Source organism: Eumetopias jubatus, unplaced genomic scaffold, assembly GCF_037043125.1.
Source record: "Eumetopias jubatus isolate StellerSeaLion01/CBP00866 unplaced genomic scaffold, mEumJub1_p1.0 scaffold_6, whole genome shotgun sequence".
Taxonomy (NCBI): domain Eukaryota; kingdom Metazoa; phylum Chordata; class Mammalia; order Carnivora; family Otariidae; genus Eumetopias; species Eumetopias jubatus.
Window position 1 is genome coordinate 140,499,484 of NW_028274812.1, and position 18,935 is coordinate 140,518,418.

The following is an 18,935-nucleotide window of genomic DNA, read 5'->3' on the forward strand; positions in this document are numbered from 1 at the left end:
AATAGGTAATAATTCTTCTTTAAATATTTGGCAGAATTCACCTGTAAAGCTATCTGGTCCTCGGCTTTTGTTTTTCTGTCTAATCAAATTTTCTATTTCTTCCTGATTCAGTTTTGAAAGATTGTACATTTCTAGGAATTTATCTATTTCTTCTAAGTTCTCCAATTTGTTGGTATATAATTTTTCATCATATCTTATAACCCTTTGTACTTGTGTGGTTGTACTTATGTACTTGGTGGTTATTTCTCCTCCTTCACTTCTCACTTCATTTGAGTCCTCTCTCTCTTTCTTGATGAGTCTGGCCAAAGGTTTATCAATTTTATTTTTTCAAAGAACCAGCTTTTGGTCTCATTGATCTTTTGTATTCTTTTATTTATTTGTTATTTCTTTTTATTTTAGAAAGCGTGCATGAGTGGGGGAAGGGGGAAGGGGAGAGGGAGAAACCCAAGCAGACTCCACACTGAGCATGGAGACTGACACAGGGCTCGATCTCAGGACCCTGATATCATGACCTGACCTGAAATTAAGAGTCAGATGCTTAGCTTGATGTCATTTCCTTCCGTAGGTCGCCATTGCTTCTGGGTCGCGGTCATTTTGAGCCCGTATTTGGGAAAAATGAATGGGAGGGCTGATTTTTGAGAGCCGAATGCAGAAGTTCCAAGACCAATTCCCCACATAGGGGCTGATTACATTCCAACAGAAGAAGAAAGAAGAGTCTTTGCAGAGTGCAATGATGAAAGCTTCTGGTTCAGATCTGTTCCTTTGGCTGCAACAAGTATGTTGATTACTCAAGGATTAATTAGTAAAGGAATCCTTTCAAGTCATCCCAAATATGGTTCCATCCCTAAACTTATATTTGCTTGTATCATGGGATACTTTGCTGGAAAGCTTTCTTACGTGAAAACTTGCCAAGAGAAGTTCAGAAATCTTGAGAATTCCCCTCTGGGAGAAGCTTTACGCTCAGGACAGGCAAGGCTATCTTCACCATCTGGGCACTATTCTCAGAAGTCAAAATATGACTCAAATTTGGGTGGTCATTCATCTTTTGTGACGTCGCCAGCCGCAGACAACAGAGAAAAAGAGATGCTTCCTCATTATGAGCCAATTCCATTCAGTGCTTCTATGAATGAATCTACTCCCACTGGTATTACTGATCATATTGCCCAAGGACCTGATCCCAACCCTGAAGAAAGTCCTAAGAGAAAAAATATTACATATGAGGAATTAAGAAATAAGAACAGAGAGTCATATGAAGTAACTTTAACACATAAGACTGACCCCTCATTCAGGCCTATGCAGGAAAGAATGCCAAAAAAAGAAGTCAAAGTAAACAAATATGGAGATACTTGGGATGAGTGAGAAATTGCATCATTGGACCTACTGAAGGTGTTTCAATATCCAGCTTCATCTAGGTGGTCATGAATATCTGCATGCATCTAGGTGGTCATGAATATCTGCATGCATCTAGGTGGTCATGAATATCTGCATGCATCTAGGTGGTCATGAATATCTGCATGCTTTGAGCTCAGCAGCAGTCTTCATAAACACATTTAAAGCTAGAACCTGGGTTCTTGTGGTTTGGCTTATTAAAATGATGTTTAAAAACACAGATTTCAATGTGAATGTTGTGTGAATGTATTCACCTTGAGGAACTGTATGAATGATGATACTATACCATGATCACATATAGTTTGTGAAATCGTTTTAAGTTACAGGGTAAGGATACTCTCTTATGAAACTACAAAGAGATTGTCTACTCTAGGATCAGCATATATAAAAATAAGTGCATGTTGAATTGGGGTGGGTGGGGGGGAGCAAGCATAATTTTAAGTGTTAAGTTTACATCCAAAAATTATTAAAAAGCCTTTCTCCAGTGTTTGCTGTATTCACTTATTAATGTTTGTGATAAATAAAACATAAAGGAACATGCAAAAAAAAAAAAAAATGCTTAACCTACTGAGCCACCCAGGCACCCCTTGTATTCTTTTAGTCTCTATTGTATTTATTTATGTTCTATTCTTTATTATTGCCTTCCTTCTACCAAACTTGGGCTTTGTTTGTTCTTCTTTTCTAGTTCCTTTAGGTGTAAGTTTAGATTATTTATTAGATTTTTTTCTTGTTTCTTGAGGTAGATAGGCCTGTATCACTATAAACTTGTTTCTTAGAACTGCTTTTGCTGCATCCCAAAGATTTTGCAGCATTGTGTTTCCATTTTCAATTGTGTTCATGTGTTTATTTCTTCTTTGATTTCTTCATTAAACCATTGGTTGTTTAGTAGCATATTATTTATCCTCTATGTGAGTGTGTTCTTTTCCAGTTGTTTTTTTTTTTCTTATAATTGATTTCTGGTCTCATACTATTATGGTCAGAAAACATACTTGATATGATTTCAGTCTTCTTAAAGTTATTGAGACCCATTTTGTGACCTAACATGATCTATTCTGGAAAATATTCCATGTGCACTAGAAAAGAATGTGTATTCTGGTTTTGGGGGGATGGAATATTCTGTATATATTTGTTAGGTCCATCAGGTCTAATGTGTCATTCAAAGCCTGTTTCTTTATTGATTTTTCTGTCAAAATGATCTATCCATTGATGTAGGTGTGGTGTGAAAGTCCTCTACTGTTACTGTATTACTTCAATTTCTCCTTTTATATCTATTAATATTTGCTTTATGTATTTAGATGCTCCGATATTGGGTGCATAGATATTTATAATTATTATATTCTCTTGTTGGATTTATCCCTTTATCATCAGGTAATGCCTTTCTTTGTCTCTTGATTCAGTCTTTGTTTTAAAGCACTCTTTTTTTTTCTGATAGAAGTATAACTACCCTAGCTTCCCCCCCACACTTTTACTTATATGGAATGTCTTTTTTCCATCCCTTCAACTTCAGTCTGTATGTGCTTTAGGTTAAATTGAGTCTTTTGTAAAACTCACAGATGGGTCTTGTTTTTTCATCTCTTCAGTCACCCTATGTCTTTTGATTGGAGCATATAATCTATTTACATTTAATGTAATCACTGATAAGTATATATTATTGCTTTTTTTATTTTTTTCTGGTTGTTTTTGTAGTTCTTCTTGGTTTTTTTTTTCTTCTTGCTGTCTTCCCTTGTGGTTTAATGTATTTATTGCAATGCTTGCATTACTTTCTTTTTATTTTTGTATATCAATTACAGCTTTTAGTTTGTGGTTATCATTGGGTTCATATATAACATCTTATGTGTATAGCAGACTATATTAAGTTCACATACATCCTAAAAGCACTATATTTTTACCCCTTCCATGTTTTATGTATATAATGTCATATTTTACATTTTTTATTGTTCATATCCCTTGACTAATTTTTGTAAAAAAAAATGATTTTACTACTTTTGTGTTTTGACCTTCATAGTAGCTCTATAAGTGATTAAACTACCTTATCTATATGTTTGCTTTTACCAGTGAAATTTTTTCCTTTCATAATTTTATTCCAGTTATGGCCTTTTCTTTCCACTTAATGCCCTTTAACATTTTCTTGTATGCTGGTTTAATGGTGATGAACTCTGTTAACTTTTGTCTGGGAGACTCTTCATCTCTCCTTCGATTCTGAATAGTAATCTTGCTAGTTAGAGTATTCTTGGTTGTGGGTTTTTTTCCTTTCAGCAGTTTGAATATATCATGCCATTACCTTCTGATCCACAATATTTTTTGCTGAAAAATTACCTGGTAGCCTTATGGAATTTTCCTTCTATGTAACTGTTTTGTTTTCTCTTACAGCTTTTAAGATTCTATCTTTAATTTTTTTCATTATTATTATGTGATTTGGTGTGGATCTCCTTAAGTTTATATCTTTGCTTCCTAGACCTGGATGTATGTTTCTTCCACAGATTAGGGAAGATTTCAGCTGTTATTTCTTCTAATAATTTTCTGCACTCTTCTTCCTTTTTCTCCTTCCACTATCCCTATAATGTGAATGTTATGCTTGATGTCATAATGGTTCCTTAACCTATTCTCATTTTTTGTTATTTTTTCTTTCTGCTGTTCAGCTTGTTTTCTTTCCATTATCCTGTCTTCCAGACCACTGATCTGTTCTTTTGTACCCTCTAACCTACTGTTGATTCCCTTAGTGTGTTTTACATTTTACTTATTGTATTCTTCAGGTCTGACTGTTTGGAATTGGGGGGGGGGGGCGGGTTGTTTGGTTTTTTTAGAGAAAGAAAGCATGCGAGTGGGAGGAGGGGCAGTGGGAGAGGGAGAATCTTAAGCAGTCTCCACACCCAGTGTGGAGCCTGATGTGGGACTCAATCCCACGACCCTGAGATCATGACCTGAGCTGAAATCGGGAGTCAGACACTTAACTGACTGAGCCACCCAGGTGCCGCTGACTGGTTGTTGTTTTAATTTTTGAAACCTTTGTTGAAATTCTAAGTTTTTGATTCACTAGCCTTTGGAGATGTATCTTGAAAGAAACTGCTGTGGCCGATGTCAAAGAGGTTACTGCCTATGTTCTCCTCTAGGATTTTGATGGATTCCTGTCTCACATTGAGGTCTTTCATCCATTTTGAGTTTATCTTTATGTATGGTGTTAGAGAATGGTCGAGTTTCATTCTTTTGTATATAGCTGTCCAATTTTCCCAGCACCATTTATTGAAGAGACTTTTTTCCATTGCATATTTTTTCCTGTTTTGTCAAAGATTATTTGACCATAGAGTTGAGGGTCCATATCTGGGCTCTCTGTTCTGTTCCATTGGTCTATATGTCTGTTTTTGTGCCAGTACCATGCTGTCTTGGTGATCACTGCTTTGTAATATAGCTTGAAATCGGGCAACGTGATGCCCCCAGCTTTGTTTTTCTTTTTCAACCTTTCCTTGGTGATTTGGGGTCTTTTCTGATTCCATACAAATTTTAAGATTGTTCCAGCACTTTGAAAAATGTCATTGGAACTTTGATCGGGATGGTGTTGAAGGTATAGATTGCTCTGGGTAGCATAGACATTTTTAACAATGTTTATTCTTCCGATCCATGAACATGGAATTTTTTCCATCTTTTTGTGTCATCTTCAATTTCTTTCATAAGTGTTCTGTAGTTCCTAGAGTATAGATCCTTTACCTCTTTGGTTAGGTTTATTCCGAGGTATCTTATGGTTTTTGGTGCTATTGTAAATGGAATCGTTTCTCTAATTTCTTTTAGAACTTTTGGGACTTCATCAAGATAAAAAGCTTCTGCACAGCAAAGGAAACAGTCAACAAAACAAAGAGGCAACACACAGAATGGGAGAAGATACTTGCAAATGACACTACAGACAAAGCACTGATTTCCAAGATCTATAAAGAGCTTCTCAAGCTCAACACCCAAAAAAACAAAGTCAAAAAATGGGCAGAAGACATGAACAAAGAAGACATATAAATGGCTAACAGACACATGAAAAAATGTTCATCATCATTAGCCATCAGGGAAATTCAAATCAAAACCACATTGAGATACCACCTTACACCAGTTAGAATGGCAAAAATTGACAAGGCAAGAAACAACAAATGTTGGAGAGTGTGTGGAGAAAGGGGAACCCTCTTACACTGTTGGTGGGAATGCAAGCTGGTACAGCCACTTTGGAAAACAGTGCGGAGGTGCCTCAAAAAATTAAAAATAGAGCTACCCTATGACCCAGCAATTACACTCCTGGGTATTTACCCCAAAGACATAGATGTAGTGAAAAGAAGGGCCATATGCACCCCAATGTTCATAGCAGCAATGTCCACAATAGCCAAACTCTGGAGAGAGCCGAGATGCCCTTCAACAGATGAATGGATAAAGAAGATGTGGTCCATATACACAATGGAAGATTACTCAGCCATCAGAAAGGATGAATACCCAACTTTTACATCAACATGGTTGGGACTGGAGGAGATGATGCTAAGTGAAATAAGTCAAGCAGAGAAAGTCAATTATCATATGGTTTCACTTATTTGTGGAACATAAGGAACAGCGTGGAGGACATTAGGAGAAGGAAGGGAAAAATGAAGGGGGGGTTCAGAGGGGGAGACAAACCATGAGAGACTGTGGACTCTGAGAAACAAATTGAGGGTTTTAGAGGGGAGGGGGGTGTGGGGATGGGTTAGCCCGGTGATGGGTATTAAGGAGGGCACATACTGCATGGAGCACTGGGTGTTATATGAAAACAATGAATTGTGGATCACTACATCAAAAACTAATAATGTATTGTATGGTGACTAACATAACAAAATTAAAAAAAGAAATTCTAAGATTATCCACTCTTTTCTTTAGTCCGGTGAGTATCTTTATAACAGTTACTTCGAAGTGTTTATCGTATTTTTTTATCTTCATTTTGTTTAGCTCTTTCTCTGTGATTTTGCCTTGTTCCTTCATTTGAAACATATTTTCTGTCTCCTCATTTTGTCTATTTCTCTCTGGTTTTCTCTGTGTATTAGGTAGGTTACCAGAGTCTCCTGGTCTTCAAAGTAGTGGTCTTTTGAAGAAGGAGTCCTGTGGTTTCTTACACTGCAATCCCCCCTGGTCACTAGGACCAGGCATCTAAGGATATTCTATATGTGGGTTCTGAGCCCACTACTGTGTGGCTGAGCCACAGTTGCGATGGACATACTGGTAGAAGGGTGTGGCCTTCAGCCCAACTGGCTACTGTGACCCACTTCATCTTCTATGGGCACATTGGCATGATTTGCTCTTCATGATAATGTGAGGCCTGGCTGTGACCACCAGGGGCTCACTGACGGGTGGGCTGGCGTTTGGCCTACCTGTTTGCACTTAACCTCTGTGGCAGCTGCATGTGCACCACAGGGCAGGACTTTCTCCTTGCACAGCCAGAGAAAAGTCTCTCTTGCAGGAACTGAATCCATGCTGTTGTGTGGTATTATCGCCCCCCACCTCCTCAGTGCAGGGCTTGTTTTGGAGTGATGCTGATCCTAGTTGGGGCCACTTGCTTTGGCAGGATGCCTGGGTGGGGTAGGAACTGCTTTGGAGGGATACCTGCCCCAGTGGGTGTGTTGGGTTGGGACAGGTCTGCAGGGGAATGCCAGCGTGGGGCACGTGGTGCCAAAAACTTAGATGGAGGGTCTTAGCATTGGCTCCTGCCAGCCGCTGACAAAGCTGGTGGTAGGGCAAGAAAAATGGCACCCACTAGCACTTTTGTTCCCAGAGAAATCTTCTGCAGATCCCTGCCCCTCCACCACATGCCTTAAGATGAGTTAATAAATCTCCTTCACATGTATCCCCAGGCACTTTTCAAACTGCTGCTCTATGTTGTGTCTCCCACCAAGTTATTTATCATTCTGGTTCCTTAAGGGTGCAGACTCAGTTTCCTATCACCTCTAGCTCTCCTGGAGCTAAGCCCTGCCAATTTCTAAAGCTCCCAGAGTTAAGCCCCACTGATTTTCAAAGCCAGAGTTATGGGAATTTTTTTGCCCAGTGAGGAACCCCACAGCTAGGGGTACCTAATGTGGGTTCTGATCCTCTACCTCCTCTGTGCTTGTGGTGTCCCTCCTATTTGTGGTTAGTTGTGCTGAGGGTTTGGATCCCAATGTCCTCTCCACTCCCCCTACCCTTTCTGATGTGGTCTTTTCTCTCTGACTAGCTGCGGAAGATCTGTCCTGCCAGTCTTTGCGTTGTTTTCAGTGTTAGTTGCATAGAGGTAACTGTTGCCTCAGGGTATCCACGGGACAAGGTAAGCTCAGGATATTCCTATTCTGCCATATTGCCCCTCTCCTGTCAAAGTAATTTCTTACTGAGAGTAATTTTAAAAGATAAAGTTGGCAATTGATTTACCTTTTAAGGATTTTTAAAAATACAGACCATGTTCAAGCCAATCCTCATTATGGCCTCACTGGTTTTCATTCCTCGATGTGCTCACTGCAGCAGAAGAGAAAGGGAGGGAAGATTTTGATCACTTGGGGCATGCTCACACTGTAAAGTTACATAAGGAAAAAAAAAATCCAAACTCTGTAGGAAGTATTAGACTGTAGTAAAAATAAGTGTCTATAAAAAGTATAACTAGAGGGGCACCTGTGTGGCTCAGTCAGTGAAGCATCTGACTCTTGATCTCAGTTCATGTCTTTATCTCAGGGTCATGGGTTCAAGCCACACATTGGGCTCCATGCTGGGTGTGGAGCCTTCTAAAAAAAAGAAGAAGAACTAGAGAAGTTCTTAAACTACAAAAGAAAAACTAGAAATACAATAAAATGTCAACAGGTACTAGGATTATGGGTGCTTTATTCTTTTCATGAATTTAAAACTTTTCTAAAAGGAATTTTTTTGTAATTGAAGCAACAATCAATGTCCAACAATTAAGGGGATGTTTCTCAAAACTACAGCATATTTATTCACAGAATAGCACACAGCTATTAAAAACAACTTTTAGGAAGTTTATATAATAACATGGGAAATGCTTATATTTCTGAAAAGCTAGAGGCAGGATATAGAATTTCTCTGAAAGACTGCGCACACAGAAAGATAATAGTGGCTCTCTCCAGGGAATGGAACAAGAGAACTGAGGACAGACCTAGGTGGTAGGATTACTTTTCTATGTATTTTTTTTTATTATGTTAATCACCATACGTTACGTTATTCGTTTTTGATGTAGTGTTCCATGATTCATTGTTTGTGTATAACATCCAGTTCTCCATTCAGTATGTGCCCTCTTTAATACCCATCACCAGGCTAACCCATCCCCCCACCCCCCTCCCCTCTAGAACCCTCAGTTTGTTTCTCAGAGTCCATAGTCTCTCATGGTTTGTCTCCCCATCCAATTTCCACCCCCTTCATTTTTCCTGTTCTGCTATCTTTTTTTTTTTTTTAACATATAATGTATTATTTGTTTCAGAAGTACAGGTCTGTGATTCAACACTCTTGCACAATTCACAGCGCTCACCATAGCACATACCCTCCCCAATGTCTATCACCCAGCCACCCCATCCCTCCCACCCCCCACCACTCCAGCAACCCTCAGTTTGTTTCCTGAGATTCAGAATTCCTCATATCAGTGAGGACATATGATACATGTCTTTCTCTGATTGACTTATTTCACTCAGCATAATACCCTCCAGTTCCATCCACGTCATCGCAAATGGCAAGATTTCATTCCTTTTGATGGCCGCATAATATTCCATTGTGTATATATGTACCTCTTCTTCTTTATCCACTCATTTGTCGATGAACATCTTGGCTCTTTCCAAAGTTTGGCTATTGTGGACATTGCTGCTATAAACATTGGGGTGCACGTACCCTTTTTGATCCTTACATTTGTATCTTTGGGGTAAATACCTAGCAATTGCTGGATCATATGGTAGCTCTATTTTCAACTTTTTGAGGAACCTCCATACCGTTTTCCAGAGTGGCTGCACCAGCTTGCATTCCCACCAACAGTGTAGGAGGGCTCCCCTTTCTCCACATCCCCGCCAACATCTGTCATTTCCTGACTTGTTAATTTTAGCCATTCTGACTGGTGTGAGGTGGTATCTCATTGAGGTTTTGATTTGGATTTACCTGATGCCGAGCGATGTTGAACACTTTTTCATGTGCTTGTTGGCCATTTGGATGTCTTCTTTGGAAAAATGTCTCTCATGTCTTCTGCCCATTTCTTGATTGGATCATTTGTTCTTTGGGTGTTGAGTTTAAGAAATTCTTTATAGATTTTAGATACTAGCCCTTTATCTAATGTCATTTGCAAATATCTTCTCCCATTCTGTCGGTTGTCTTTTGGTTTTGTTGACTGTTTCTTTTGCTGTGCAAAAGTTTTTTATCTCGAAGTCCCAGTAGTTCATTTTTGCCCTTGCTTCCCTTGCCTTTGGTGATGTTTCTAGGAAGAAGTTGCTGCAGCTGAGGTCGAAGAGGTTGCTGCCTGTGTTCTTCTTTAGGATTTTGATGGACTCCTGTCTCACATTTAGGTCTTTCAACTATTTTGAGTCTATTTTTGTGTGTGGTATAAGGAAATGGTCCAGTTTCATTCTTCTGCATGTGGCTGTCCAATTTTCCCAACACCATTTGTTGAAGAGACTTTCTTCCATTGGACATTCCTTCCTGCTTTGTCGAAGATGAGTTGACCATGGAGTTGAGGGTCCATTTCTGGGCTCTCGATTCTGTTCCATTGGTCTATGTGTCTGTTTTTGTGCCAGTACCATACTGTCTTGATGATTGCAGCTTTGTAATAGAGTTGAAAGTCCGGAATTGTGATGCTACCAGCTTTGCTTTTCTTTTTCAACATTCCTCTGGGTCTTTTCTGGTTCCATACAAATTTTAGGATTATTTGTTCCATTTCGTTGAAAAAAGTGGATGGTGTTTTGATAGGGATTGCATTGAATGTGTAGATTGCTCTAGGTAGCACTGAGATTTTCACAATATTTTTCTTCTAATCCATGAGCATGGAACGTTTTTCCATTTCTTTGTGTCTTCTTCAATTTCTTTCATGAGAATTTTCTAGTTTTCTGAGTACAGATTCTTTGCCTCTTTGGTTAGACTTATTCCTAGGTATCTTATGGTTTTGGGTGCAGTTGTAAATGGGATTGACTCCTTAATTTCTCTTTCTTCTGTCTTGTTGTTGGTGTATAGGAATGCCACTGATTGCTGTGCATTGATTTTATATCCTGCCACTTTACTGAATTCCTGTATGAGTTCTAGCAGTTTTGGGGTGTTGTCTTTTGGGTTTTCCACATAAAGTATATCATCTGCAAAGAGTGAGAGTTTGACTTCTTTGCCGATTTGGATGCCTTTGATTTCTTTTTGTTGTCGGATTGCTGTGGGTAGGACTTCAGGTACTATGTTAAATAGCAGTGGTGATAGTGGACATCCCTGCCGTGTTCCTGACCTTAGGGGAAAAGCTCTCAGTTTTTCCCCATTGAGAATGATATTTGCTGTGGGTTTTTCATAGATGGCTTTTATGATATTGAGGTATGTAACCTCTATCCCTATACTCTGAAGAGTGCTGATCAAGAAAGGATGTTGTATTTTGTCACATGTTTCTTCTGCATCTATTGAGAGGATCATATGGTTCTTGTTCTTTTATTAATGTACTGTATCACAATGATTGATTTGTGGATGTTGAACCAACCTTGCAGCCCAGGGATAAATCCCACTTGGTCGTGGTGAATAATCCTTTTAATGTACTGTTGGATCCTATTGGCTAGTATTTTGGTGAGAATTTTTGCATCCATGTTCATCAAGGATATTGGTCTGTAATTCTCCTTTTTGATGGGGTCTTTGTCTGGTTTGGGGATCAAGGTAATGGTCGCCTCATAAAATGAGTTTGGAAGTTTTCCTTCCATTTCTATTTTTTGGAACAGTTTTAGAAGAATAGGTATTAATTCTTCTTTAAATGTTTGGTAGAATTCCCCTGTGAAGCCATCTGGCCCTGGGCTCTTGTTTTTTGGGAGATTTTTGATGACTGCTTCAATTTCCTTGGTGGTTATAGGTCTGTTCAGGTTTTCTGTTTCTTCCTGGTTCAGTTTTGGTAGTTGATACATCTCTAGATATGCTTCCATTTCCTCCAGATTATCTAATTTGCTGGCATAGAGTTGCTCATAATATGTTCTTATAATTGTTTGTATTTCTTTGGTGTTGGTTGTGATCTCTCCTCTTTCATTCATGGTTTTATTTATTTGGGTCATTTCTCTTTTTGATAAGTCTGGCGAGGGGTTTATCAATCTTGTTAATTCTTTCAAAGAACCAGTTCCTAGTTCCGTGGATCTGTTCTACTGTTCTTTTGGTTTCTATTTCATCGATTTCTGCTCTGATCTTTATTATTTCTCTTCTCCTGCTGGGTTTAGGATTTATTTGCTGTTTTTTCTCTAGCTCCTTTAGGTGTAGGGTTAGGTTGTGTATTTGAGACCTTTCTTGTTCCTTGAGAAAGGCTTGTATTGCTATATACTTTCCTCTTAGGACTGCCTTTGCTGCATCCCAAAGATTTGGAACAGTTGTGTTTTCATTTTCATTGGTTTCCATGAATTTTTTTAATTCTTCTTTAATTTCCTGGTTGACCCATTCATTCTTTAGTAGGATGCTCTTTAGCCTCCATGTATTTGAGTTCTTTCTGACTTTCCTCTTGTGATTGAGTTCTAGTTTCAAAGCCTTGTGGTGTGAAAGTATGCAGGGCATGATCCCAATCTTTTGGTACTGGTTGAGACCGGATTTGTGACCTAGGATGTGATCAATTCTGGAGAATGTTCCATGGGCACTAGAGAAGAATGTGTATTCCGTTGCTTTGGGATGGAATGTTCTGAATATGTCTGTGAAGTCCATTTGGTCCAGTGTGTCATTTTACGTCTTTATTTCCTTGTTGATCTTTTGCTTAGGTGATCTGTCCATTTCAGTGAGGGGGGTGTTAAAGTCCCCCACTATTACTGTATTGTTGTCGATGTGTTTCTTTGCTTTTGTTATTGGCTTCTCCGATGTTAGGGGCATAGATATTTACAATTGTTAGATCTTCTTGTTGGATAGACCCTTTAAGTAGGATATAGTGTCCTTCCTCATCTCTTATTACAGTCTTTGGTTTAAAATCTAATTTGTCTGATATAAGGATTGCCACCCCAGCTTTCTTTTGATGTCCATTAGTATGGTAAATTGTTTTCCACTCCCTCACTTTCAATCTGGGGGTGTCTTTGGGTCTAAAATGAATCTCTTGCATAGCACATATTGATGGGTTTTGTTTTTTTATCCAGTCTGATACCGTGTGTCTTTTGCTTGGGACATTTAGCCCATTTACATTCAGAGTAACTATTGAAAGATATGAATTTAGTGCCATTGTATTGCCTGTAAGGAGACTGCTTCTGTATATTGTCTGTGTTCCTTTCTGGTCTGTGTTGCTTTTAGGCTGTCTCTTTGCTTAGAGGACCCCTTTCAATATGTCTTGTAGGGCTGGATTTGTGTTTGCAAATTCCTTTAGTTTTTGTTTGTCCTGGAAGCTTTTTATCTCTCCTTCAATTTTCAATGACAGCCTAGCGGGATATACTATTCTTGACTCCGTATTTTTCTCATTTAGTGCTCTGAATATATCATGCCAGTCCCTTTTGGCCTGCCAGGTCTCTGTGAAATCTAATATTTCTACCATTATAGGTTACAGATCTCTTCTCCCGAGCTGCTTTCAGGATTTTCTCTTTGTCTCTGAGACTCGTAAGTTTTACTATTAGATGTCGGATGTTGACCTATTTTTACTGATTTTGAGGGGGGGTTCTCTGTGCCTCCTGGATTTTGATGCCTGTTTCCTTCCCCACATTAGGGAAGTTCTCTGCTATAATTTGCTCCAATATACCTTCTGCTCCTCTCTCTCTTTCTTCTTCTGGGATCCCAATTATTCTAATATTGTTTTGTCTTATGGTATCACTTATCTCTTGAATTCTGCCCTCGTGATCCAGTAGTTGTTTATCCCTCTTTTTCTCAGCGTCTTTATTTTCCATCATTTGGTCTTCTATATCGCTGATTCTCTCTTCTGCCTCATTTATCCTAGCAGTTAGAGCCTCCATTTTTTATTGCATCTCATTAATAGCCTTTTTGATTTTGACTTGGTTAGATCTTAGTTCTTTTATTTCTCCAGAAAGGGTTTCTCTAATATCTTCCATGCTTTTTTCAAGCCCAGCTCGTATCTTTAAAATCATCATTCTGAACTCTAGTTCTGACATCTTACTAATGTCCGTATTGATTAGGTCTCTGGCAGTGGGTACTGCCTCTTTTTTCTGTAGTGATTTTTTCCGTCTTGTCATTTTGTCCAGAGGAAAATAGATGAATGAGAGAACAAAATGCTAACAGGGTAACAACGACCCCAGAAAAATATACACTAAACAAATCAGAAGAGGCCTGAAACCAGGGGAAAAGAAAGGGAAAGAAAAAAGAAAAAAAAAGAAAAAGATAAACAACAACAAAAACAGAATATGATCAAATATGATTAGGCTGGTGCATAGATTGTGCCACACACTAGATTTTGTGTGTATTTTGGTCTTTTGGAAGAAAGTGCTTCCCAAAATTTTAAAGAAAAATTTTATGTACAAAAATAAGGGTAAATATGATGAAGGGATGGAATATGACTGTAAAGGTGAAAATTATAAGATTTTATAAAAGGAATTGATAAGTTTGAAAAAAGAAAAGAATTAAAAAGTGGGGTAGAGAATGTGATCAGGTGGGAATCTAGAACAAAGCCATACACTAGAGATTTAGGGTATATTCTGGTCTGTTAGAAAAACTGTATCCCAAAATTTTAAAGAGAGAACAACTTATACATATACCAAAAATAAGGTTAACTACTATGATGGGATAGAATATTACTCTAAAAATGAAAAATAAAAAATTTTTTAAAAAAGGGATTGATAAGATGTTGGTTGAAAAGGGAGAAAGATTCAAAAAAAGAAAAAAAAATTAACTTTGAAAGACTAAAGAATCAGGGGGGAAAAGCCATGAATTCTATGTGCAGTATTCCCCTAGTGCTGGAGTTCTGCCGTTCTCATTGATTGGTAAACTTGGTCTTGGCTGGCTGTTCGTGCTGATCTTGGGGAGGGGCCTGTTGCCATGGTTCCCAAATGTCTTTGCTGGAGGGGGAATTGCCCCACCCTTGCCAGGGCCGGGCTAAGTAATCTGCTTGGGTTTGCTCTCGGGAGCTTTTGTTCCCTGCAAGCTTTCTGAACAGCTTTGGATGACGAGAGTGAAAATGGTGGCCTCCCAATCTGTGCCCCGAGGAGCCCAGAACTCGGGGCCCCCTCCTCAGTGAGCCCCCAGAGAAAAGCAGTCAATCACTCCCGTCTCCCCGGTCTCTGGCCGCACTCCGTGCTCACCCGGCCTGTGACCGAGCATTTCTATCTCTGGCACCCGACCCCGTGTGGAGTCTCCAAACCCAGCAGATCCCTGCGGTGCGCTCCCGCGCCGCTCCTCCCGGGGAAGGAAGGGGAGTCTCCCCAGCTCTGCCGCTTGTTGGGTCCCTGCTGGAGGAGCAGTGGCCCGACTGTGCCACGGATCACAGCTTATGGCGACCCCAAGCGAGAGCCCGCGCCTCTGCTCCGTCTCTGCAGCCGGCTTCCCCGCTCCGATCCCTGGGAGCTCTGGCGCACTCAGGCACCCCCAGTCTTTCTGTGACCCCGAGGGTCCTGAGACCACACTGTCCCGCGAGGGTTCCACCCCCCACTTAGCCACTGGAGCGACGTCCTTCTGCGGAGCCGACTTCTAAAAGTTCCAATTTTGTGCTCCGCGGCTCTATCCCTTGCCAGTAGCGGCCAATGTAGGCCACAAACTCTGCCATCTATCTTCCAGTATATCGCCTCGGATTCACTTCTCTGCACATCCTACCTTCCAGAAAGTGGTCGCTTTTCGGTTCAGAGAGTTGCTGCTATTTTCTTCAATCTCCTGTTGAGTTCGTAGGTGTTCAGAATGGTTTGATCCCTATCCAGCTGAATTCCTGAGACCAGACGAAATCCAAGTCTCCTACTCCTCCACCATCTTGCTCCGCCCCTCTCTGTATGTTTTTTAATACTGATCAGATTGGCTAAAACAAAAGTCTAGTAATACCAAGGGCCAATGAGAATGTGGACAAAGATCTGTTCTACATTGCAGGGCAGAGGGAAATTCCTATAACCATTTGGAGAGCAATCACAGATAGGTAAGCTCAAAAATCCATTCCTTTATACTGAGATCGTGTGATTCTACTTCCCCATATTTACCTTATCACCCCATGTATGCACAGAGAAATACGAAAGGGTGTCTCCACTGCCGCATGGTTTAATACCATGGGAACAGTGAGAACAACCTATAAAGGTCTGTTGTGGACTGAATCACGTGGCCCCAAAATTGTTCTGTTGAAGTCTTAACTAAACCCCAGTACCTCAGAATGTGACTGTATTTGGAAATAGGGTCTTTAAAGAGATAATTAAGTTAAAATGAAGTCACTGATGTGAGCTCTAAGCCAATATGGTGTCCTTAGAAGAAGAGATTATGACACAGACCTGTACAGAAAGAAGAACATGTGAAGATAGAGGAAGATGGTCATCAACAAGCCAGTAAGAGGCATCAGAAGAAATCAACCCTGGGGCACCGAGGTGGCTAGTCAGTTGAGCATCCGACTCTTGATTTCAGCTCAGGTCATGAGATTAAGCCCCGTGTCAGACTCCATGCTGAATGTGGAGCTTACTTAAGATTCTTTCTCTCTCCCTTCCTTCAGCCCCTCCCTGTCCCTGCTTGTGCTCTCTTGCTCGCTCGCTCTCAAAAAAAAGTTTTAAAAAGTAATCAACCCTGCCATCACCTTGATCTCAGATTTCTAGCTTCGAGAACTGTGAGACAATAACTTTCTGCTGTTGAGGCCACCCAGTCTGTGGTACTTTGCTATGGTAGCCTGAGCACATGAATGGAAAGTCCATCAGTAGAAGATGGATAAAGGAAGCCATGGTTATGCAGACAACAGTCCCACTAACTACCAAAGGTGGTAAACGATGAGGGTTCCAGCAATATAGAGTCCCATGAGTGGATAACCCCCAGGAATTTAGTTCAAGCATGAACCCCAGTGGCCAGATGAACCCCATCTAGCACCATATTCAAGGGAAAGCCTGGATGTTGAAGGACAAGGAAACATGGTGCCTTTGGTCATTACTAAGGCCAGTTATAGGGTTGGTCTCTAAAAGTAGAGGACAGAATCCCAAGGCCCAGCCTGCCTCCCCAGGATGTCCCCTCTCCCTCACCCCAAACAAATAATCTTGCGAGGGTGAATGGAATTCATTCCTTCAATCATTTGTTCTACCGACATTGACTCCACTACCCCTTTGAGTCCAGAGCCTTGCTAGGGATGAAGATAAAAAGATAAACACAACTTACCATTGTCAGGCAGCTGACAGCCTGTTGGGGAGAGAGAAATGAAATCAAGTCACTGCACAATGTATTACTGGGGATCTACGAGCAGAACCCAGAGGTGAGTGGAGAAAGATATCACAGTGAAAACAGCACCTTGTGCATCATATTTTCTCTGTCGGAAAGATCTGTCTTTTTTGTTTGGGGAAGTGTCTGCTCAAAAAAAGGCAGGTCTTTCAGGCAGCGGCAATAAAGGGTCCAAGGGCACAGAGTCACAAGCGCCCCAGGCAGCTGGGGCAGGGCTCTCAGTGGGGCAACTGCATTGTCTGGTGGGAGGGGCGGGAACCAGGCTGGTCAGGGGCAGAGGGGAAGAGGTGGGTTTTAAGCTGTAGACAGTAGGAGTTGACAGAATTTTTTCGGAAGAAGTCTGGCCTGATGGGCTATCCAGGAAGATTCTCTGGCAGCTGCTTGCAAAGGATTAGAGGAAAAAGGGACTGGTAGCCAGGCAGAAAACCTGTCCCAGCATCTGGGGCTTTTCCAGGCCAGTGCACACAGAGTTGTGACTCGCAACTGCAGTTGGAAATGCTGAAAGGTCATTTTGCCCGTGGAACAAAAGACAATAGGAAGAGGGCCCAGAAAGAATGGATGATTGTAGCTGGCAACGGCTTAACCCGTGTACATTTTAATGTCAAAAGTGCTTATTCTGTATGAATTTTCTTTGAGAACAAAAGGGGCCATTTGATCCCCAGGGCTATGGGCATCCAGAAAGCCATAGAGAAAAGTGCTGTGCTGTCCAGAAAAGTGCTCATCTGCTTCCACGGGTTGAATCAGCAGTTTGGGAAAAACTGAGTGGCTGATATTACACCATGGCACATGGAAGCCAGTTGGAAAGAAAGTGCCAATTGCCACTGTTCCCATCTTCTCAGGGGAGGAGCAGAATTAATATCAATGGAAGGTAGTGGCAACCTTGACATTAGTCTCTGCTAGTTAGGGGAAGGAGCAAACTGGTGAGGTGAGAGTCAAGCTGGATCATTTGATTCTGTTCAAGAGGTGTTTTGAAACTTCTGTCAGTGTTTGTGCTCCTCAAAGATTTTTTTAATGTAATCCTTAATGCATTTTGAAATATGCAAAGGTTGGCTCAGATTTCCAGGACCTGATGTAGGTCGTGTGGAGCAAACTTCTTCATGGGAGAAATGGACAGAACTTGGAGGAAATTTAGGCACATACTGCTTGGGAGCAGAAGAGTGACATGGCAAGAATTAGGGGCCTGAGGAGAAAGGGAAGTCCCCGTGGGTGGACTGGTCAAGGGAACCTTTAAGAACTGGATGTGGTAGAATTGCTGGATTGTTATGGAATATCCGTCTTTTACCGCCATGGCTGGAGACATGTTTAATCTTAAAGGAGGTGGACTTGGGTCCAGTTTGGCTGGCATTGGAGGAGAGAAGGGGACCAGACCCAGTGTGACAGAGAGTGCAGTAAGTGCTGGAGAATGGAGCAATGTATGTCCAGGAGTCGTCTAAGCCTTTTGTGAGAACCCCCCAGAATTCTGGCCAGAATACTGACCATAGGGTTGGAGATGGTGCTATGCTTCCTATAATTTGAATTTGTAAGTACAGGGATCTCTTATAAAGTGAGGGGCCTTGGGGATAGGCAGATAACAGATGCCTTAACAGATACTCGGTTACAGTCTCCAGGGTCCCCTTCCCCAGAGATCTTGATTCCACTGGTCTGGAGTTATGCCGAGGAATTAGTATTCTTAACTCACTCCCCCAAGGAATTCTGATGTGCAGCCAGGTGTGGGCATGACTGGCTTCTTCTCATGTTCTTACTTCTGAGAAATTGGAGGCCCAGGGACTTTGATGAGGTCCATTGTATCACAGGGCTCTTCTGTAGCAGAGTTGAGGACAGGAGCAAATTCTTTGACCCAGTAGAGTGTACCTCATGGACAAATGGGCCTAAGACGAGCTTCCTAAATGTTCTGAGACAGGATCAGCCAGTCTGCTGCCAAAATTCTTTGTCTCTCTGAAAACAGAAGTGCTTCTGCACCAGAGAGTGAGATGGATTTTGGAATTGCCCAGACCAGCACTCAAGCCCAGCTCCTCCACTAACTACCTGGGTGACCTTGGGCAAGTTACTTAAGGTCTCTGAGCCTTGGCTTCCACATCTGCAAAAAATAG

General features: G+C 40.9%; 1 protein-coding gene and 1 pseudogene across 4 annotated transcripts in view; one reads left to right on the forward strand and one right to left on the reverse strand.

Annotated features, from left to right (window-relative positions):
- The first annotated feature begins 599 nt into the window (after positions 1 to 599).
- LOC114212616 (OCIA domain-containing protein 1 pseudogene) lies at positions 600 to 1,591 on the forward strand (annotated as a pseudogene). Its single transcript, XR_015768386.1, has 2 exons — positions 600 to 1,412; positions 1,497 to 1,591. The product of XR_015768386.1 is annotated as an OCIA domain-containing protein 1 pseudogene (transcript).
- The window catches only part of MBOAT1 (membrane bound glycerophospholipid O-acyltransferase 1), a 140,942-nt gene continuing 123,173 nt past the window's right edge, over positions 1,167 to 18,935 (reverse strand). The window contains exons 15-17 of one of the 3 annotated variants that reach the window (XR_015768383.1): positions 16,786 to 16,806; positions 7,780 to 7,863; positions 1,167 to 1,195 (exon numbers count right to left, since the gene is read on the reverse strand). The gene's annotated coding sequence lies outside the window, so the exon portion shown is untranslated. The remainder of the gene's footprint in view (positions 1,196 to 7,779; positions 7,864 to 16,785; positions 16,807 to 18,935) is intronic. The other 2 variants (XR_015768384.1, XR_015768385.1) reach the window with 2 other exon arrangements.